Source organism: Saccostrea echinata, unplaced genomic scaffold (genome assembly GCF_033153115.1).
Source record: "Saccostrea echinata isolate AGI-Se365-2 ecotype Australia unplaced genomic scaffold, CSIRO_AGI_Sech_v1 ptg000064l, whole genome shotgun sequence".
In the NCBI taxonomy this organism is placed as follows: Eukaryota; Metazoa; Mollusca; class Bivalvia; order Ostreida; family Ostreidae; genus Saccostrea; species Saccostrea echinata.
Genome location: NW_026889813.1, coordinates 8,196,737 through 8,220,874, shown reverse-complemented (window position 1 = coordinate 8,220,874; position 24,138 = coordinate 8,196,737). Strand labels below are relative to the sequence as shown.

Below are 24,138 nucleotides of genomic sequence, written 5' to 3'. Positions count from 1 at the left end.
TCTATTACTTAACCAGTCAAGCAGTTCGGGAAAATTAATTCCGGTATGGTTTCAGTTTTATATTATGTAGCTGAGTACATCGATCCCGAAGTTAGTTTAGCGGCGGGAGAAATAACGTTTGGCATGATTAGCAAGAACTGAAAATGAAACGGAAGTAGAAACGAAGAGGTCACAAAGAAAAATACACCGAAACATTGATGCTACATCGATGAGCTGTGTTATGTGCATTGTATAAGAAAAAAGAAGCGGACTGGCGGCCGGAGGGTGAGGTGTATTTTTATGGTTTATGTAAGAAACCCCACTAGAAAACGTAGGCCTAGTATAATCAACATCTACCCCTCTCATTTTTCAATAAAGTTAGCACCCTACACTCTTACACAGCTCCTTATTTTCTTTAGAATTTAGTGAATTTATTCAAAAGTGTGTATATATATATTATAAATGTATAGAAGTTTGAAGACTTTCAGTGCGAGAGTAGGGGAATTATTTTGTAATTTTCGAACGTACAATGTCTTGTACATTTTTAATATGTTGACGGTGCAACCGTAAGGGTGAGCGCAGATACCTATATTCAGTTTTAATTTAGATCTGGCTCTTCAAAGTTATCAAACTGCACGAGACTTTTAGTACGTCTAGACTCTGACGTCATATAACGTCGCTTGTAAGTAGCATTACCAAAACAAAGTCTGAACAGGGCTTATTTTAATAAAGAAGTTTTAATCTACTATTTGTCTGCTATATATCCATCAAATCAACGTGGGTGTATATTTTTTTTTGGAACTTCTTGCTACTGCGAGAACGTTGTTTGTGGGGAGAAGCAATTCGCAAAGCATTATGGGACCACAGGTAACTGTGGAAAAAAATTCATTTGGATCAATTTGCAAAGTCAGAATTTTCTCTTCGCCCAGGCATTGCTTTTAGAGCTCCGAGTGATGAGCGGCGCTTTGCGCTGCTCGCTGCGCTCGCTAATATCTATGCTTTTTCATATGTTAATTTAATATTATAACTGGAAAGGATTGACAGGGAATCAAACTTGGACTCCTGCATAGCTTGTAAGCTGCTCTAATCCACCCATGCCGACATCCCGGTCAGCACAATCCAAACCACTAAGTGTATCTGGTCACCAGCAATTGGACCTGCCTGAGCTTCTTGTGTCTGATCACCAGCAATTGAACTTGCCTATCTGCCATTTTCATCTAGGTTTGTTAACGTCCAAGAAAGTATGAAGTGTACTTAAACTAAACTTATGATCTGGTATTTTCAATAAGATTTTTTTTTAAATTGAATGAGGAAGTTATTGATATTTTGAAGTTATTTTGAGCAGCATATTTCAATCCATTTATTGTGAATAAAAAAGATTTCTTTTAGTTGGAAATGATGTAGTTTACTCAATGGTGTGTAGACTGTCAACATGTGAAACCTACATAGTCTCCTCTGTTAAAGATCACTAATGGTGGATAAACAATGAGTGATGCAGACTGTTCACCAAAAGGGAGTTTTGACACCTGTATGCCTATATTTCTACCAATCACCCTGTTATCTTTTTTGTCATGTTCTTTGGACAGGTAAAATAACAAGGTAATTGTTGAAAATAATTTTAATATGTAATAAAAATAGAACATATATAAACTACATACACAGCATCAATACCCCTTCCTCCTTTTGCACAGTGGCACAGGTGAGCTTTTTTGATCCAAATTTGTCCATTGCATGTGCAATCTAATTAAAATTAGATCCTTTGATCTGCTCACATATGATCCCTACACACTTTGTGTAGCGATTATATGTGAGCTGATCAAAGGATTTAATTTCAATTAGATTGTAGCATGTAGTCATTTACATCATTGATTTTTTGGTTAACTTTTCACAATTTCCTCTTCTTCTCTGAAACTAATTTTAACCAAATTTGGCACAGAGTATCCTTGTGTAAAGATTTAAATGAAGGATCATGCCCCCTTTCAAGTGGAAATAATTAAGAATAAGCAAAAACTTGAGTGTGGTCATTTAGGAATCTTGTTCAGAACAACATATATTCCAGTCAGGGAAGGACATGATAAAGTCAGTTTAGAACCTAGCTTACCCAGACTTAAAGTGACTTCCTTCAGTCAGTTTAGAACCTAACCCAGTCAGGCAGAAACCTAACCCACTTAGGCAGGAACAAGAATTAGTCAGTTCAGATCCAAATCAGTAATGCAGAAACAAAACCCACTCAGGCTAAAAATTGAATAAGTCAGTTTAGAACATTACCCAGTCAGGCAGAATCATAAAACTGTTAGTTAAGAACCTAACCCAGTCGGATAGAAACTTAACTCAGTCAGGCATGAACATAAAACAGTCATATTAGAACCTAACCCAGTCAGGTAGAAACATCAAACACTCAGTTTAAAACCTAACCCAGTCAGGAAGATACATTACCTAGTCAGTAAGAAACATGAATTAGTCAGTTTAGAACCTAACGCAGTCGGAGCGTATCATAAAACATTCATTTTAGAACCTATCCCATTCAGGAAAGTAACCCAGTCAATCAGGGACATAAAACAGTCAGTTCACATCCTAACCCAGTTAGGTATAATCATAAAACAGTCAGTTCAGAAACATGAACAAGTCAATTTAGAACCTAGGCAGAATTGCGTAACATTCAGTTAAGAACCTAACCCAGTCAGGTAGAAACCTTACCCAGCAGGGATTTATCAGCCTATTTTGGGAAATGCCATTTTTGGGGAATTGGGAAAAAATTATCGGCTTTTTGATGAAATTGGGAAAAATTAAAAATGTTGCTTAAATCATGTATTCAGGTGTAATTCATTTAACATTTCAGCATGAACTCTAATTTGGGCAACCAAACAGACAATATATATGATCCAACTTCATACAAGATCAATTATGAATAACAGACTAATAAAAGTAAAATTGACTTCAATGAGTATAAAGTGTTTATACAACTTAGGGTAGTACATGTGCGTATGAGATTCCAATTTAGGTCATTACAGAATCTGTTTCTGGAGAATATATAAATCTCCTGCAAGTATACATTTTCTCAAAGTCCTCTTTTAATATGTATTAATGCATTGAAAATATATTTTTCTATTTGAAATAATGCCTACAGACCTTACCATACACTCGTAGATCAATTGAGTAGGTAGAAATAACTTAATAAATCTATATAATTACACAATATCACCATTTTCAGAAAAACGGAGGAAATTCGGATTAAAAGTTGGCGATGTTTTTACAGTGTTTTTAAACATGTGTTATGACTGTAGCTTTGCTTAATGACTTAAATAGATGAATATTACAGACAATCTGACAATTTTCCTTGTGTTTTTCCAAGATAATTAAATACAAAAGCATTGTTCACCAATTGGGAAAAAATACTGCCAAATTGGGAAAAATTTAACTCATTTTCAATTGGGAATGGGGCCGAATTTCGGCCCCTGAGAAGGTACTGATAAATCCCTGCCCAGTCAGGTAGAAACCTTACCCAGTCATGTAGAAACCTAAGCCAGTCAGGTAGAAACATAAAACTGGCAGTTTAGAACCTAACCCAGTCAGGATTAAACATAACCCAGTCAGACAGAAACATGAACAAGTCTGTTTAGAACCTAATCCAGTCAGACAGAATCAGAAAACAGTCAGTTTAAAACCCAACCCAGTCAGGTAGAAACATAATCCTTTCAGAAACTGAAATAGTCAGTTCAGAACTTAACCCAGTTAGGTAGAAACATAACCCAGTCAGGCAGTAATATGTACAAGACAGTTTAGAACTTAACCCAGTCAGGCAGGGACATGAACAAGTCAGTTAAGAACCTAACCCAGTCGAGCTGAATCATGAAACTGTCAGTTTAGAACCAAACCCAGTCAGGCAGAAATATTACCCTGTCAGGCAGAATCATAAAACTATCAGTTTTGAACCCAACCCAGTCAGGAAGAAACCTATCCCAGTCAGACAGAAACATAAACAAGTCAATTTAGAACCTAACCCAGTCAGGCAGAATTGTATAACATTCAGTTAAGAACCTAACCCAATCAGGTAGAAAAATAAACCAGCCAGGTAGAAACATAAATCTGGCAGTTTAGAACCTAACCCAGTCAGGATTAAACATAACCAGGTCAGACAGAAACATGAACAAGTCAGTTTAGAACCTAATCCAGTCAGGCAGAATCAGAAAAAGTCAGCTTAAAACCCAACTCAGTCAGGTATAAACATAATCCAGTCAGAAACATAAAACAGTCAGTTCAGATCTTAACCCAGTCAGGTAGAAACATAACCCAGTCAGGCAGTAATATGAACAAGTCAGTTTAGAACCTAACCCATTCAGGCAGGAACATAAAACAGTCAGTTTAGAACCTAACCCACTCAGGCAGAATCATAAAACAGTCAGTTTAGAACCTAACCCAGTCAGGAAGAAACTTAACCCAGCCAGGTGGAAACCTAACCCAGTCAGGCAAGAACATGAACAAGTCAGTTTAGAACCTGACCCAGTCAGACAGAATCAGAAAACAGTCAGCTTAAAACCCAACCCTGTTAGGTAGAAACATAACCCATTCAGAAGCATAAAACAGTCGGTTCAGAACTTAACCCAGTCAGGTAGAAACATAGCCCAGTCAGGCAGTAATATGAACAAGTCAGTTAAGAAATTAACCCAGTCAGGCAGGAACTAGGGGTGAAACGATACACCTCCTTCACGGTTCGATACGTATTGTATAATTTTGTCTCGGTTCGGTTATTTTCGATACGATACATTTTGATAGAAGGAAACAAATTCTACGTTGTTTTATGCTTTCTTTTTCTAAATCTAGTCACATATTTTACGAATTTTATTTGCAAATTGACTAGAAGAAATTGATTAAAATTATTTGACTGTCAAAAATTATTTTACAAGCTATCAGTCATCAATAATTTACGTTTTCTATACTTATTTATTCTGAGTAACGTGTTATACCTTATGCCAAACCCGACTGAATAACGATCCCGACCGAAAAATGAACCGAACCGAAAATTAGAGATTTTGCACCGTGTATCAAACCGAGAAAAAATACCGCGGTGCATCGATACCGCGGTGAACCGTTTCACTCCTAGCAGGAACATAAACAAGTCAGTTAAGAACCTAACCCAGTCAGGCAGAATCACGAAACTGTCAGTTAAGAACCTAACCCAGTCGGGCAGAATCATGAAACAGTCAGTTTAGAACCTACCCAGTCAGATATAAACATAAAACTGTCGGTTTAGAACCTATCCCAGTCAGGAAAAAATGTAACCTAGTCAGGCAGAAACATGAACAAGTCAGTTCAGAACCTAACCCAGTCAGGCAGAATCATAAAACTGTCAGTTTAGAGCCTAACCCAGTCAGGTAGAAATCTAATCCAGTTAGACAGGAACATGAATAAGTCAGTTTAGAATCAAACCCACTCTAGTTAAAACCTAACCCAGTCAAGCTGGAACAAAACAAGTCAGTTTAGATCCAGACATTCTGAGTTTGAAATTTTGATGTTAAAGGGGGAGTTTCGATAAGGCTGCTCAGCGGCCCACTTTTTCTTAAAAATAAATTTCAATTTATTTTTTCAAAACTAGTTTAGTATTCAAGATAAATATGTTAACTTTTGTTATTTATATTTTAAAAGTTAATATGAGAAGAATTAACACCGTAGCTGATACATACTTAGATGTACACTCAGATTCGTTAACATTAGGCTCATGGGAAAATATAAGAGGGTGGCATTTATAAATCGATGTTTAGAATATGAAGTGCATGAGGGACACTCACCTAAATTTGTTCAGTAATTAGATATACTCTGCACACTAATTTCTTGAAATATGATGAGTGTCGCCTGTGCACTTCATATCCAAAAATTGAAAATTGCATAACATGCATATCTAAAAGTAGAAACTCCTGGTTTCTTGATCTGACTCTGTGTTAAAATACTAAGCCAAAAGTAGCATATTTTGTTGAATTAAAGAAGATTCTCGATTATACATGTATTAACAGTAGAAAACATTATCGTATCCTGTCTTCATTTTGATACTATTTTTGTCGCCAACATATAACGTTAACGCTAACGTCACATTTTTAGCTCACCTCCTCGAAGTTGGGGGAGCTTTTGTAATACCGTCAGCATCGGTGTTCCAGGTAAAAGTTTTTGAAGCAGATTTTTTTTCAAGTATATCTATGCCCTATATTAATCACAGTCACCTGATCTAGCATGTTTCCTTGTCACCAGTAAGGTTTCAAATGCTGGATTTTAGCCAAAGAATGTCCAGGTAAATGTTTTAAAAGCAGGTTTAAGTTTTTGGACCAGAGCAGCTGTAAGCACTTGTTGATCAGACTTGCTTCATGATGCATCTACAGATGCACACTATTAGATTGCTTTAGATACTGGATATGACCTACATTTCCTTAATGATAGAGCAGGTTAAAGATTTTGAAGTGTGTCTCATTCTTATGTGACTATAAGCCCTATCATAACCAAACTTGCACTGATGATGCATCTAGGATTGCACACTACCAGACATGGTTCAGATGCTGGAACTGAACAAAAAAGTTTTAAAGCAAGTCCATTCCTTAACGTTATTTATCATGCATAGTTACAAGAAAGTCAAAAATACAAATATTTTTGACTTTCTTGTATAGAAATTCACGCTCCAACATGCTAGAGAAGTGCCCATGTATTTCCGTGTGATTGACATATAGGGAACGTGGATTGTTTTAAGTCTGGATGTCTAGGCGCATATGTCTGCCTGATTAAGGATTAAACACATATCTTTGGCATTTACACGTGTATTTCGAACTGCGCTTTGGTCTAGCAAATCATTTATAATGAATTCTAAAACTCTCTAAATGAGGAGTGACTAGAGTTGGTGAAGCAACTTAAGTATCTATGGAGAGCGGGGAAGCGATAGGAAATTAGTCCTGGCTGGGATTCTCTCAGTTATGCTGAAAACATGATGCAGGCAAATACTTCTAAGTTTCATAATGAAAAGGAAACACTCAATGTATTATAGATTTTTCCATCATTTGGCTATTCACATATTACGTATCATGATAAAATATCTTTGACTGTAATTAATATTATTCATATTATCAAATACATTGCAATATACTGAAGCCGGTAGGTGCTAGGTAAAAAAAAAAATATTATCTGGCCTGCCATTGAAATATCTGGCGGCTGCCAGAAAAAATTTAGTGGTTTGCCAATCAAGTTGTAGCACCCAATGATGTACCTTAATGCACTTGATTGACAGAGGTACACAGACCAGGTATTTTTAAAGGCGGTGCTTAAAATCTCTGCCTTTAACGACATCTACAACTTCTGTTTGTAGTCAAATCTGGGAGTTTCATGCCTTATTAGCAAGATTACATGTTTACACCGCAAGAAACTTACTTGCCTGCTTCTAGTTATTTATGTGTTGGCCGCCAAATAAGTTTCTGGTCGCTGCCAGTTATTTATGTTTTGGCTGCAGGAAAGCTATTTGGCAGATATATTTTTCTAGTGGCCGCCAAATAATTATGTGGTGGCTGCCAGATAAAATATTTTTCTTACCTTGCACCTACAACGTACCAGCTTACATAGCAATATGATTCTTTTAAATAAACTTCTTATTCATGTATGTATATAAAGTTGCATTTATTTTTTAATCTTTTTACTTCAAAACATTTTATTTAAGGAGGCTGGGGGGTCAACAAATTAACCACCAGATTTAACTTTAATTTTTAGATATGATATCTTAAGCTGTCAACTATCATTCGGCAAAGAAAAATTTCCAAAATTTTAGTTTTAAAATTTGATCATTTTCTATATCTTCATATGGAGCTCTTCTTCTAAAGGAGATCAATATAGTCTAAAAATGGCCACAACCCCCCAGCCTCTTTAATTTCAATTTTATGATATTAAGGTATATTTTTATAAAATATGTAGTTGTATAAACTCATTGATGAAAATGTATTGCATATCCCTGTATATGACGTTTTTACGTTTACCTATCTCATGTCCATATATCTTTTCATTTGCATTTTTCGTATGGGAAAATGTTAAATATTGATTGTAAAGTTTACATATAAACTGTCGATTAATTATGATGTTAAAACTTTCTATATATGTTTATGTTTTATAAGATCAATTCGTCCTCTTTTAAAGAAAAGTAACATTTAACACACCAGAAAAATATCGCACCTTAAAAAAAAAATATTCGCGTAAGGTAAATACCATTTTCCGTAAAAAAAATTGTTGAAATTGGTTAATTTATGTCTTTATTCATATTTACCCTATTTCATTTATTATTTTGACGATTTAAAAAATCCACTTTCCCCCTATAAAAATGTCTACTCCAAAAATATACAAAAGGGGGTATACTTAAATTTTCAATTATCACGTGACCGGAAAATGCTTCACATAAATTATTTTCATATTTTTTGGACGATAAGGAGTTTTTCTACAAAATATAAAAAATTTCAGAAAATTTCGTGAGGGGCCGAAAAACCGCCTTATCGAAACTCCCCCTTTGTTTTTATTATTGTTTGGTTGATGAAGTAATGTTCCTAGTTTCATATTTTACTTCACTGGAATTTTTGCAAATGAAAGAACAATTTTAAAAATGTGTTTGATAACCCCAAAAAACTGCACCAGATATACTCAAAGATTTTTATTGTATTTTATAATCGTCTATACTTATTTTAAATTCTTTGTCATTGCAAGAAATCATTTGCAATTCTGTAAATGAGTATAATTTCTGTGAATTCAAATTACCATAGAAGCAGAATTTTTAGGGAGGATTCAATTTTGGCATTTTTAGTGAGGGAACTGAGATTGCTAAAATTGAATATTGCTAACAATTTATTCTATTTTGGCTGTTATAGCTTTCTCTCTTGATATTACAAAATCACTTAAATTACTTCTTGCTAAAAATTTGGGGGTAAATTTCTAAATTGGCATCTCACTAAGATTTCCACTTATACAGTATTTTTTTGTTAAAAACAAGTACATGTATTTGGTGGTTTATTTTCTTAGAATATTGAAATGCTTTCATAATGGGCATATACATGTTCATATATCTCTTAAGAAGGTCATTATTTTTTTTCAGATCTGCTCTTTTGATGAAAACTGTGAAAAAAGATCCCATTTCATAAAATTCTAAGATGTTAAAATGTAGTACAACACCTAAAATGAAAATTTTGTGAAATTTTTCCAGGTAAAACAAGTAGAAAGAAAAGGCTGGAGCAAAGATGAGAAAAGGTAGGTTAACATAGTTGTCATTTGATAAAATCAAAAGATGCTATTTAGTACCAGGGATGGGGTAATGGTAATGTGTAATGGTAATTGACTGTAATTAATTACGAATTTTGATGTAATTGAAAGTAATGTGTAATTGACCCAATTTTCAATTACATGTAATTGTAATTTAATTAATTACTTTTGAGAAAAGCATGTAATTCACAATTACTTTTCAATTACATTCAATTACACCTGTGTTTAATAAATGAGAAATAGCCTCCACCCCTTCAAATCCCATACACTTTATTCAAGAAAGGTTAACTGATTTATTTTTACAAAATGTTCTATAATAATTTTTTTTTAATCATATATTTCCTTTATTTAGTGAATTGCTGTTTCCTCTTTAAAAAGTATTTTCTTCAAAACTTTTTAATCATATTTATCTCTTTGTTTATAATGTAAAAATAAAATAAATAATTTCCATTAAGTTGTGTATGAATTGACACTTAAAATATCTAGTCCATTGGCTTCTAATTCTTTGTTTTCCATACCTACAGCTTGTCTTAGAAGTGATTAACAGGTGCTAAGTAGTGCCCTAGGGTCATGTTCATATTGACACTAAACTTAAATAGAGATTTTACACTCATTTTGACTAGTATATACCTAATGGTAGTTTTGTACACATACATTGACTATGTCTTCCCACAAATCTTTTTTGTAATATATAATTTGGTGTTATAACACCAATATTTATAATATATTAAAAATTTGTGGGAAGACAGTAGTTTGACACACAATATGTCAAATATAACATTTTGAGATATATTGCTTAGGATGATAAAAAAGCAGGAAACAAGGCAAAATGCACCCATTGTTTTCCATAAATATATCAGAAAGCTTTAAAAATGGACACATGAATTAATGTAAAACAGCATCCGGGTCCTGTAAAAGGACCATGTCCCAGTTGAAAATTGGCTCTCTTTTTTTCCCTAAATTGAGGTAACGATTCCCAACTGATGACCAAATTCAATTTTTTGATGCTGTTTATATATAGAAATAACATGTTTTGAAATTTAAATCATTTTTAAAGATATATATTATGTGTATATAGGGAACAAGTCCACTATTTAACTCTTTAATCAAAAAATAAATAAAATTCAACAACATTTCCCAATTTTGCCACTTTTCTATGAAAAATTTACAATCAAAAGGGTACAGGACCCTGGACCAAAAAGGGTCAATAATATTTATAATAAGCCCTGAAACTTGCTATTAGTCAGTATTTACCTGTAAGTATTCATGTCACAAATGCCCCAGTGTAAAATATCTTCATTGTGGCAGAAAAATCTGATGGATGTAGGTTAGGGGACACAATTTTTAAAAAATTCATAACATCTAAACAATGTTTACTTCATGTAAAAAAAAAGTTACTAAATGTATATGAATATAAATGAATGTTCATGACTATTTATCATTGTTTATTTTTATACGTTTTTTCCTAATGTAATTTGTAATTTAATTAATTACATTTGCAAAGTAATTGTAATTTAATTAATTACATTTCAAAATCCTTGTAATGGTAATGGTAATTTAATTGAAGGTTTTGGGCGAGTAATTGTAATCAGTACCCACCCATCCCCTCCCCTTAAAGCAAATAGACTTAAAAGGGACAAAAGACTGTAATCACTTTGTTTATATGTTTTGATATACATGTATGTCCTGAACATGTCTTTTAGCTGATAAACTAATTTGACTGAGTTCAAAAACATTCCTGCATTTTATCTGTATAAGAGATTTTAAAAATTGATGAACAGATCTGATTCAGACTTTTTGCTTAGACTGTACTTCCCATCTTTTGACAGCACCATATGCCAAGGGTTTGTAAGGAGAGTAGCAGATCAGAAACCTTTGACTAGAGAAGATGGTATTTGTTGTGACAAGACCTTTCTTTGAATACAAACACTTTTTGAACTCTTCACTTTAACCTTGTAGACCTCAACCTAAATTTGAAAAATCCAAACCTTTGTCTTGAACTGCCATAGGGGACAACAATGTTTCACAAACACATCTTGTTATTTCATATAAATATCATTTGCTTTCCTTTCAACTTAAAATTATGCAATAGTTTGTCATAATTACAGTGAATGGAGACAGATTCTGATGATGCCATCATTGGGAGGCAGGATGACTATAAGACACTAATTCCTCATCCATAAAGATTTCTACAAGTGGTTCATTTGGTAGGTTAGACTGGCATACCAACAAACTTAGATGGTGTGATAGAATCACTTTTTCCCCCAGAGAATACATTGTTTTACATTTCTTGGACACTCCTCAGCATAATAATTAATCATATTTAAAGAAAACACTACCAATTCTACAATGTGACAACAAATGTTCAAAAGGCAGTAAACTGAATATTTTTTGCTCACCTCAACAAAGTCGAGATGAGCTTTTGCTTTAGAAGTGTGTTGACATCCCAGTAAAAGTTTTATGGGCAAGTTCATTCCCAAGTAACTTTAAGCGTAGAGCTTATAGTTACTTGGGAATGAACTTGCCCATAAAACTTTTACAAAGTACCAAAGTTTCAAGTAACTATAAGCTCTACCTGTACAAAAAGTTGCATGGATGATGCTTCTGACTTAAGTGGATGATAAGACATTTATTTTCAGGATGATTATTTTGGACATTCCCAAGAAACTATAATTCCTAACTAGACCAAACTTGTATGGTAAGGCATGTAGATGTGCACACTACTAGAACATTCAATTTATGATAGACATTGCCTTCACTCATAGATAATATTCTTCTGAGGAGAACTTTAAGAAAAGTGATTTTGATGTTATGCATTTATATTTTCAGAAATGAATACAGATTTCATTACAAGACGTGAGTATGTTCAAAGGAAACAGCCAATCAAAATGAACTTAGTCAGTTGTAGTTGTATATATAACGAGAGACAATTTATTTTTATTTTTTCATTTTTGGCATCTTATTTTAGGCCTACAGTATTAATTTTGGACTCATGAGTTAAGAATATCATATCTTTAGCAGAATTGTCCCACTTAATTAAAGGGAACTTTTTTTTAGGTGTGCATGGTGCAACATCCTGGATGGTGTGTAGTATGTTTGTTAACATGTGAAGCCTACGTGTATTTCAGGGTAGATATGTTTACTGTTAATTACTGTCGGGTGTATTTTTTCTGGTCTCAATTTTTAAGTCACCTGAGTCACTCAGGTGACCTATAGCTATCCGTTTTTGTCTGTCATCGTGCAATGTGTGTTAACATTTGAACATTTTTAGCTTCTTCTCTGAAACCGCTCAACCAATTTCAACCAAATTTGGCATATAGCATTCTATGGGTGAAGGGGAACAAAAATTTTGAATTTCATGGTCCCTGCCCCCCTGGGGCCTAAGGGGTGGGGCTAAAACCACCAAAATTAATGCAATCTTTAAAAATCTTCTTCTTTATTCCTGGACATCAAGCAGTCAAACTGTTAGCATGATTGTAATAAGCATTGAGCCCTCTACCAAAATTATGATTGAAATTCATGGCCCCAGGGTCAGGGGTTCTGGTGCTAGGGTGGGGCTTTATAGATCATCTAGTGAAAGTGCATTATTTCTTTGAAAATCTTTTTCTCTGCTCCTGGATATTAAATAAACCAACTAAGTACATAGTTATGATGAGCAAGAGTGCCTCTTCCAAAATTGTGAATTTCATGGCCCAAGGGTCAGGGGTTCTGGTGTGAGGTTGGGGCTCTATTGATTATATAGTGAAAATGCATTAATTCTTTGAAAATCTTCTTCTCTGCTCCTGGATATAAAATAAACTAAATAAGTACATAGTTATGATGAGCAAGAGTGCCACTTCCAAACTTGTGAATTTCATGTTCCAAGGGTCAGGGGTTCTGGTGTAAGGGCGGGGCTCTATTGATTGTGTAGTGAAAATGCATTAATTCTTTGAAAATCTTCTTCTCTGCTCCTGGGTATTAAATAAAGTAACTAAGTACATAGTTATGATGAGCAAGAGTGCCTCTTCCAAAATTGTGAATTTCATGGTCCCAGGGTCAGGGGTTCTGGTGTTAGGGTGGGGCTCTATTGATTATATAGTGAAAATGCATTAATTCTTTGAAAATCTTTTTCTCTGCTCCTGGGTATTAAATAAAGTAACTACGTACATAGTTATGATGAGCAAGAGTGCCTCTTCCAAAATTGTGAATTTCATGGCCCCAGGGTTAGGGGTTCTGGTGTTAGGGCGGGGCTCTATTGATTATATAGTAAAATTGCATTAGTTCTTTGAAAATCTTCTCTGCTCTTGGATTTTAAATAAACTAACTTGGTGCATAGTTATGACAAGCATGGTTGCCTTTTCCAGAATTGTGAATTTCATGGCCCCTGGATCAGGGGTTCTAGTGTAAGGGCGGGGCTATATTGATTATATAGGGAAAATGCATAAATTTTTTCAAAATTTTCTTCTCTACTCCTGGGTATTTTTCAAACAAAGGAAGTGCATGGTTATAAGGAAGAATGCCTCTTCGAAAATTGTGAAATTCATGGCCCCAGGTAGACTTGGAAATAATAGATGAATAAAATTGAGACAAAAATAACTTATCCTTTTTAATTGTTCTTCAAAGGCCAAGAGAGGCCAATGTGAGAAGTAAAAATATGGGGTTAAAAAATAGACAGTTTGTTGATATTCTGCACGGTAATAGTGATAAATGGGGGACAGATAGATACTAGACCAATTATTTTGTTGATGCAAATCATACTATTTTCTTGCTTTTGGGCAACAGAGCTTCATTTATCAGTTTATGGATCCTCTAAATTGTTGTATTGTACTCAGGTGACCGTTAAGGCCCTTGGGCCTCTTGTTTGTTTAAGCATTAATCTTTATTTTCTCTTTCATTGATTATCTGCTTAGAGTCTTAGTTAATTAATTAATTTAATTGAAGCTATATAGTAACATGTAGTGAAATTATTTCATTGTGTCGGACCTAAAGAGTAACAGGTAACTCTCATTTTGACTACAATTTCTCTGATTTCAGGAGTTGTCTCCCATGTTTAAGATCAGTAATGGCGGATATACAATGCAGTATGCTATCTGGTCATCAACAGAGAGTTTTGACACCCGTATTTCTACCAATCACCTCTGTAACCTTTGTTGTATTCATCAGATAGGTAAGAAAAACAAGATAATTAATTAAAATAATTTTAATAAGATAAAATTAAAACAGTTTTACATGTATGGACTCCCTCATATAAGAAAATGTCACATTTTACTCATACAATTATACATCATTTACATTTCCACATTTTCCCCATTTACACAGTTGAATAGAATCAGTGCATAATAAAACATAACAACAATTATTATATAGTCTATAAATTTACAAATTATTTATTAATTACAAAATTCATACATTTAAATTAAATACACAGCATCAATGCCCCCCACTCCCCTCCCTCCCCCCCTCCCTTTTCACACAACTTCCTTTTTAATATTGAATCTGTTACTGATTTACTGTAAGTGTCTTTAGATTTTTAGCTCACCTCAAAGAAGTTGGGGGAGCTTATGTGATACCTCCGGCGTCCCAGGTTATAGTTTTTGCAGCAGTTTTCTTTTTCAGCACTTCTATGCCTTACATAAATCAGAGTTGCATGGAAGATGTTTATAGTGTGTTTCTTTGTACCAGTCAAGGTTTCAGATGCTGCAATTTCAGCTAAAAGATGACCAGGTTAATGTTTTTAAAGCAGGTTGAAGATTTTGGAGCAGGTTAAAGTTTTAGGGCAGGTCTCATTTCCAAGTAACTATAAGCCCTATCGTGACCCGACTTGCATGGATGATACATCTTAGGATGCTAACTACCACCCTTCTTTAGATGCTGGATCTGACCTACATTTTCCAGATGAGTGACCAGGTTAAAGTTTATAGAACAGGTTCATTCTAAAGTAACTATAGACCCATGTTGACCAGACTTGCATGGATGATACATCTAAGGATGCACACTACCAGGCTAGCTTCGGATACTGGATCTGACCTACGTTTTCCAGATGGGTGACCAGGTTAAAGTTTTTGGAGCAGGATCATTCTAAAGTAACTATTTGCTGTACCTTGACCCGACTTGCATGGATGATACATCTAAGGATGCACACTACTGGACTTGCTTCAGATGCTTGATTTGATCTACATATTCCAGATGAGTGACCAGGTTAAAGTTTTTGGTTCAGGTCCTTTACCAAGAATCTATAAGGCCTTTCTGAACCGAACTTGCAAGGATGATGCATCAAGGGATGAACATTCTCAAACTTGCTTCAGATGCTGGATTTCTGGATAATTGGCAAGTTAAAAGTTCTTAGATTAGTCCATTCCCAAGTAACTGTAAAGCCCTATCAGAGCAAAATTGCATAAATGTTGCATCTAGGGATGCACACTACTAGGTTATTTGTTTAGTGTGGGACTTTGCCTTACACAGACATTCATTGAGTTGAGTTATGTAATCTTTGATTACCTATGTTTTATTGTAGAGCTGATATCTTTTAGATCTACAGTATTTTCTTTGAGATATATACAGTACATGCATTTTAACAGTTTTGGATTTTTCGCAGTTTTGCATTTCTTCTGTTGTCTTTGAGAGTCAAAGAAATGATGCAAGTCTTTAAGGTTTTCAATGACATGTCCTTGTTTTTCAGATTCACCAGATGCAGCTGCTCCATCTCCATCACTGGTGAAATGGGAAATGACTAGTGGACGGTCATCACTTTGTAACTCACCATTTTGCAGCCCATCTCTTCTCATCTTCAGTGGTGGCCTCTGGAGGAATGGTTGCAGTGCAGTCTTCGTGTCTTAGGCAGATAACTTCCTTTCCTTTGCTTCTCAGGTGTCTGCCTTTCTTGCATAGTTTATTCCCACACAACACTGCCACAACATTTTTCCTCTGAGTAACATTTTCACTTGTGGTATAAGTCACATTGGTGGCAGCTTGGAATGGGGTTATTCCAATGGCACTGAAGGTGGCATTATTATATCTGGCATGTCCTTCCGCTCTGATGTGGTATCAGGAAGTCCACAATTTTCATTAAGTTCTTGAATGTTCTGCCTTATTTTTTTCAGGGCGGGGTCACAACAGGGGAACAATTTTTACATAGGTATATATAGGAAAACTCATTAAAGAATATTCATCTTAAGCACAGCTTAGCCATGGGGCCACAACAGGGGATCAAATTTATAAATAGAAATATATAGGAAATATCTTTAAAAATCTTCTCAAGAACAGCAAACTAATGATCAGTCATATTTATATTGAATTATCCTCAGGTTGTGTAGGTTGAAGTTTGCTCAAATCATGACCACGGGGTGTAGAGTGGGGCAGAAGTGGGGGAAGCATCCTCAGGTAGTGTAGATTGAAGTTTGTTCAATTCATGATCTCCTGGGGTAGGATGGGACCACAAAAAATGATCAAAGTTTTAAGGAAGAGGGATCTAATTCAATTACCTCCTGAATTAATTATTTCACACTAACATCTCTATTTAGCATTAACTCATATCAGCTGGAGGCTCAAGTGAGCTCTTTCTGATCAAAATTTGTGCATTTGTCCATCTCCTTCATAATTTTTCACATTTTCACCTTCTTTTCTAGAACCACTGTGTCAATTTCAAACAAACTTCGTACAAAGCATGCTTTGGTAAAGGAAATTCATTCTGACGAAGGACCACATCTCTTCCCAGCAGAGATAATTAAGAAACAGTAAAAATTTGGTATGATCGTTCAAATGTTCTTAAGAACCACTAGGCTTGAAAATACGAAACCCAAGTAAAAGCTTCCTGACATAGAATAAAATAAGTTTTATACAATTCATGTCCCTGGGAGTATGGTGGGGCAAGTGCGGGCAATCAGAGTTTTACATGGGAATACATAGGGAAAATCTTATTTTGTATTAAGAACAGCAAAGGCATGATTAGTCATATTGACAATAAAGCACCCACAACAACTTTTTTAGATTCAAGTTTTTCAAAGCATGATGCCTGGGGGTAGGGTGGGGACACAGTAGAGGATGAAAGTATTACCTACAAATATATAGGAAAAATCTGTATAAATCTTCTCAAGCAAAGTCATGATTAGTCATGATTACATGGAAGCATCCTCGGGTGTGTAATTTCAAGTTTGTTAATCATGACTCTTGGGAAAAGGGTGGGGCTACAATATGATATCAAATTTTAAGTAGGAATATGTACAGGAAAAAGAATCTGTTGATGAAGAAGGGTTGTATTCCTCAGATGAGCATTGTGGCTCATGGGCCTCTTGTTTTATATTGTACTGATTATATGTAGCTATAGTGCATAAAAGGTCATGTTTACAATCAAGAAGCCTATCATGCAACTAAAGGAGTTTATATTAGGATTAGACAAAAGAGTAGATCTATTCAAATTTGTTCAAACTGTGGTCCCAGAATTTAGGATCAGGAAAGATTTGACACAGGAATACATATATATAGGAAAAATACTTATAAATCTTTTTTTTTCTGAAGAGCAGCTTGGCTTTGTTAAGGAAGTCTAATAAGCAAGGATCCTCAAGTAGTGCAGTTTCAAATTTATGCAAATCATGACCCCCATATAGGATAAGACCGCATTAGGAGACAAGTTATGTACAAAGAAATATATTTTTAGGTCACCTGAGTCACTTTTCTGTGGATGTGTGTCATTTGTTGGTCATAAACTATAGGTCTTTTTTTAAGCTTTTTCTCTTGAACCTTTGAACCAATTTCAACTAATTTTGGAATAGCATTAATAAGTGAAGGGGTACAAAAATGTTGAATTTCATGGTCACTCCCCCCCTCCCCCTGGGGACTGAGGGGTGGAGTTTAAACCATCAAAATTAGTGCTATCTTTCAAAATCTTCATCGTAACTCCTGGACATCTGGCAGTCAAACTGTTGGCATGATTGTAATAAGCACTGAGCCCTTACCAAAACTTTGAAATTCATGAAGGAGGGTTAGGGATTCTGGAGTTAGGGCAGAGCTCTAATGATCATATAATGAAAATGGATAAATTCTTTTTAAAAACCTTCTCCTCTCTGTATAACTTATCAGGTAAACTAGGTGCATGGTTCTAATAAGCAAGGGCACCTCTACTTAAATTGTAAAATTCTTGGCCCCAGGCCCTGGGGATCTGATGTTAGGGTGGGGCTTTATTGATGCTTGTGTGCCGGTATGTGTTTCTTTTGAAAATCTTCTTTGCTCTTGGGTAATCTAAGTATAAGTGGCTCCAAAGTCAGGGGTTCTGGTGTCAGGGTGAGGTTTTACTGGGTATTTAGCACATGAATTTAGTGCTTGATGAGCAAGAAACTTCTTTTAAAATTGTTAAATGTGGTGCTCCAAGGTCAATGGTTCTGGTGTTTTGGGGGCCTATTAAAGTATATATATATGCAATATATCTTTGGAAATTTTCATTTCTGCACCTGGATATTGAGCTAACCAAAAATAAAAGCATAGTTATGATGAGCAAAGGTGCCTCTTTCAAAATGGTGAATTTCATGGCCCAATCTAGGTCAGAGTGTTTAGGTGTTCTTTAGGTAAAATAGTGAAATGCATAAATTTTCTAAATATCTTCTTCTTTACCTAGTGGTATTAAGCAGACAAATGAATGGTATGGTTATGTTGAGCAAGGATACCTCTTTTAAAGTTATGAAAATAATAGCCCCCTGAGTCAGGTCTTTTGGTGTTTATGTGGGGCTGTGTGGAATCTGAACATCGTTATTTCTTTGAAAATCTTCATCTATGCTCCTGGGCAACTAGGAGACAAAAAGAGTACAAAGTTGTGTTGAGCAAGGGCATTTTTAACAAATGTTTTAAATTTTGGAACACTTGGTCAAGTGTCCGGGTTTGGGGAAGGGCTTGAACTGGGCTTCATTAATTTATATTCTACTGAGAGAAATTATTCCCCTCTGCTATTCCCCTATGATAATATATCATTGTAAATGATGTAATTGAAATTGAATGAGATACTTATACAAGAAATGTCATAGAATATAATACAAAAAGTCATTTCTTAGTTTTTAGCTCAACTCAACGAAATTGGGGAACCTTATGTGATACCCTCAGCATTGGTGTTGGTGTCCCAGGTTAAGTTTTTGGAGCAGAGTTTTTTTTAACTATGAAAATGAAGAACTGGAAAGGATCTTGATTGATTTTTCTTGGTAAGTTTGGAAGTTTATTCCTTCTGATACATTTATGCAGTAGATGTCCTGTCCTGTTCTATTTAAGAACATCCAAGAAAATTATAGAAGTTCAGGACTTTTCCTTACATATACTTCTTAGCTCACCTGACCTGAAAGCTCAAGTGAGCTTTTTCGATCATATTTTATCTGTAGTCTGTCTGTCTTCTGTCCGTAAACTTTTCACGTTTTTGACTTCTCTTCCAGAACCATTGGGCCAATTTCAACCAAACTTGCCACTAAGCATCCTAGGGTAAAGGGGATTCAAGTTTGATCAAATGAAGGGCCATGTCCTCTTTCAAGGGAAGATATTTCAGAAAAAGTGAAAATGTGGTGGCATCTTTAAAATTCTTCTTCTCAAGAACCACTTGACCAAAAAAGTTCAAACTTATAGGAAACTTTCTTTACATAGTTTATATTCAAGTTTGTTCAAATGATAATCCCCGGGGGTAGAATGAATCTTTAAAAATAACCGGTATTCTTTTCAAGAACATTAAAGCCATTATCAGTCATTGATTTGGAAGCATCCTCAGGTAGTGTAGATTCAAGTTTGTTCAAATGATAACCCCTGGGGTTAGGCCAGGGTTGGGCCACAATGGGGAATCAAATACTATTCAATACTAAACTGATTTGTGCTTTTTCTTAGCCAATGTGCTCAGATGAGCAATGTGGCCCATGGGTCTCTTGTATTTGGTATCAAAGGAAAGCAGACACAATATATATATATATATATATATATATATATATATATATATATATATATATATATATATATATATATATATATATATAAATTAAAATAAAATCCAAGATAAACAAACAAGTTCACATTTAATTATTACACTAAGCGCTTTCGCCGTGAGGCTCTTCAGAGTGTAACAAAGTTTATAAAAACAATACAACTTGGTTGTTATGACGTCGTTATTGTGACGTCATAAAGGCAGCATTATATATTGGCGCAGGTAAATGTCATTAGGGCGCCAAAAGTAGAGAATTGAACATATGTACATTGTGATGAAATAGACTGCTAATTTTAAGCTATAATGTTCAATTTACATTTAGTTTAGATTTAAATAATTTAACAAAGTAATCTTCCTTGGCTCTCCGTAATTGTTCATTATTTTCTAGAACTTTATAAAAAGGAAATATTAAAAAGTTTCCATTCGCACATGAATCAAAATGTTCACTGCATGGCGTATTCCTGACAGAAGGGTCCCGTATTTGTTGTTTATGGACTCTTACGCGGTCAGCTAGTTTGTTACCGGTCTGTCCAATGTAGTTTTCATGCGGGGAAAACTACATTGGACAGACCGGTAACAAACTAGCTGACCGCGTAAGAGTCCATAAACAACAAATACGGGACCCTTCTGTCAGGAATACGCCATGCAGTGAACATTTTGATTCATGTGCGAATGGAAACTTTTTAATATTTCCTTTTTATAAAGTTCTAGAAAATAATGAACAATTACGGAGAGCCAAGGAAGATTACTTTGTTAAATTATTTAAATCTAAACTAAATGTAAATTGAACATTATAGCTTAAAATTAGCAGTCTATTTCATCACAATGTACATATGTTCAATTCTCTACTTTTGGCGCCCTAATGACATTTACCTGCGCCAATATATAATGCTGCCTTTATGACGTCACAATAACGACGTCATAACAACCAAGTTGTATTGTTTTTATAAACTTTGTTACACTCTGAAGAGCCTCACGGCGAAAGCGCTTAGTGTAATAATTAAATGTGAACTTGTTTGTTTATCTTGGATTTTATTTTAATTTATAACCTACCTATACCGTGGACTTTTACTACAATTTCACTATATATATATATATATATATATATATATATATATATATATATATATATATAAATTTAAATACAAGTTTGTTAATTTTTAATTGTTAATTTGTTAAACCCCAAAGCTGTTTTTATCGCTTTTTATGAATGTATGTAAACATGGAGACATGGAGTCCAACAGAAATGATTTTTGGTACTAAATTTATTTATTAAATTAACACAAATGACGCAATTAATACATCAAAATTACAGATAGTTTACAGTTCTTGTTTAGGATCTATTTCATCAATGCAAAAGGAGGACAATCTGTTATGCAGATTTGTGATGATTAGACTAGCGAAAGAGAAGGAACGGATGTTGTTTGGATCGCTAGTCTAATATTTTTTCATATGTTGGTTGTTTCCCCTGTATACACTAAACTTACTATGGAAACTGACTTTAAACATTTTTTTAAATCTTTACTCATTTTGAAGTGGGTAGGGGCATTTCTATGCATGTCCGATTTCGCCGCCGTATATTAACTAAATTATGTAAAAATGATTTGAAGATAATAGTCCATATTAAACAATGTTCACTGAAAAACAATCATGGAAGCCATAAAAAAATTAAGGACCACAATAGGTGAGAACAGCTGTGTACCAGGTGATTGGACACTAATTACTGTATACACAGCCATAGGCTATATTGGGTGTTTACATGTGTAGATGATGACACGCTAATTACCCATATGCATATTTAAGTTATTTTTTGATAAGTTTTTGAAAAAATATGTACATTGAAATAAGAAAAAATACATATCCGAGTAACCGAGTACCATTTTTAGTATTCGATATTCGGACGTTCGATCGAGTACCCAGTTAACAGGGTACTCGTTGACATCCCTAATATATATATATATATATATATATATATATATATATATATATATATGTATATATATATATATATGTATATATATATATATATATATATATATATATATATATATATATATATATATAGAATATTATTATATTGAAATTTTTCCTTTTTTTTCAGAATGAGACACAAGTGCCTTCCATTGTGATACTAAAGGAAGCTGTTACAAATTTAGTTTGCCACAGTACTGGCCTGACATATGAGGATAGGAATAAAAGATGTTTTAAAATAGAAATGTCTATAATTTAACTTATAAGTATGATTAACTAAGATCACAAACAACAAATCAGTTGCATTGCAAATGTACATATAGCATGTTTGCACTTACGAGGGAATATTCACTCCCTTTCAGTGAAAGTGTTGGCATGCAGGTCAATTATTGTCACCAAATCATCTGTCATATTCTCTGCATGCAGCTGTAGAATTTGATCAGAAAGATTAGCTACACTATTCTATGTATAAGTCTTATGTACAAATCTAAGACATTTTGGTTTCTAGTCACCAGTCTATATTTATAATCATTGTAGTGTAAAAAAATTCAGGTCCATAAGTCGATTGAGACTTTATGTTTTAGTGAAATGTTTTGTTTATTTATTGCCAACTCGCTGTAAATCAAATGTAGTTAAAAATTTCAGCACTTTCATTGTGTTTATGCAATTTATTGTTCTTCAATGTCAGTGACATGTATATCATTTTATGATGCACAATCAGTATTATTGTACTAGATTTATACTTGTCTCTTATTGATCTGCATTTTTTGGGGCTAATTAATGTTTAAATCCTACTGTGAACGTCTTCTTTTCACTTGGTGCCAGTGCTTGAAAGAAACCAGCCTGTCAATAATTTTTAAGAAGATGCTGAGATTAGCTTTACATCGTAAAACAAACTGAACACTGTATATAGTATAGCATATCATTGTTAAAGATGTATGTGTGCATGTGTGTTGTATTGTAGATATAATTCTTGTATTACATCATGTATATTTCATAGAAGATTTTGTTAGAAGCTCTGTTTTCATAATTTAATTATTTTCATGTACATAAAGACTTTGATCGTTTGTTTGTTTGTTTGTTGTTTAACGTCCCTCTTGAGAATTTTTCACTGATATGGAGACGCCACCACTTGCTGGTGGAGAGCTGCAAATTTTGACCTATACTCAGCACTCGGGGCCATTGAGCAGTGAGGGATCTTTTTTGTGTCAGCACCTACTGTATCACAGGACCTTTGTTTATACAGTCTCATCCGAAGGACTGGTATCCACGTCCCACAGTGGGATTCGAACCCATGACGTAAGGATCATCTCCTTACTTTGTGACTCTAGAGCGGACGCTCTTACTACTGTGCCACATGGGCAACTTTGTTCAAGGAAATTGGCTGAAGCATTTAACACGAAATTCTACTGATTTTAGGCCTATATAATCCATTCTAATGAAAGATATAGAAGTGTACACAGAGAACATTGTACTGTAGATTTTATTATTATACCTCTACTGTTATTACTCTATATAAAATTAATACCATAAAACTGTCTATTTCCCTGAGAAGATACTATTTCCCTCATCTGAGGACTACTCCCTGAAAAATCGGAGCTACTCCCTGGGACTACTCCCTCATGAATATTAATAATTTTAACCAATTAAAATGAACAGTGGGCGGAGCATTCAAGGAATCTCGAGTCTGTGACGTAATGTTATTAGCAATGTAAGTATGACGTCAAAACATTTCGACATGCGATGTCAAAATCATACTGAAATATTCTAGCAAAATGAAGGCAACAATAATCCTTCGAAGTGTCAGTGAAATTATTTTATATTTTTTTTTAATAATTCTATTTTCCTCGGTATTGATGCATTAGTTATCTTACAATATTTTTGATCATATGCAATTGTGATTATTTAAATACCTCTGTATTGTTTTTAAAAATGTCTGAGTCTCTAGTTTAATAAATCTCCCATGATTGTTTCGGTATAATAAAACAGTTATGGAATGGGTACTTGGG

General features: G+C 34.3%; 1 long non-coding RNA gene across 7 annotated transcripts; it reads left to right on the top strand.

Annotated features, from left to right (window-relative positions):
- On the top strand, positions 1 to 23,196 carry LOC133175758 (uncharacterized). 7 transcript variants are annotated; one of them, XR_009719323.1, is made up of 13 exons: positions 1 to 264; positions 1,015 to 1,200; positions 1,369 to 1,578; positions 9,185 to 9,228; positions 11,070 to 11,131; positions 11,349 to 11,447; positions 11,880 to 11,938; positions 12,070 to 12,096; positions 12,298 to 12,369; positions 14,254 to 14,386; positions 15,899 to 16,086; positions 19,257 to 19,400; positions 22,260 to 23,196. It is a non-coding gene; the product is annotated as an uncharacterized LOC133175758 (long non-coding RNA). The 7 variants fall into 7 exon arrangements; XR_009719319.1 differs by lacking the exon at positions 11,880 to 11,938 and having other exon boundaries at positions 1,024 to 1,200; XR_009719318.1 differs by lacking the exon at positions 11,880 to 11,938 and having other exon boundaries at positions 1,444 to 1,578.
- The last annotated feature ends 942 nt before the right edge of the window (positions 23,197 to 24,138 follow it).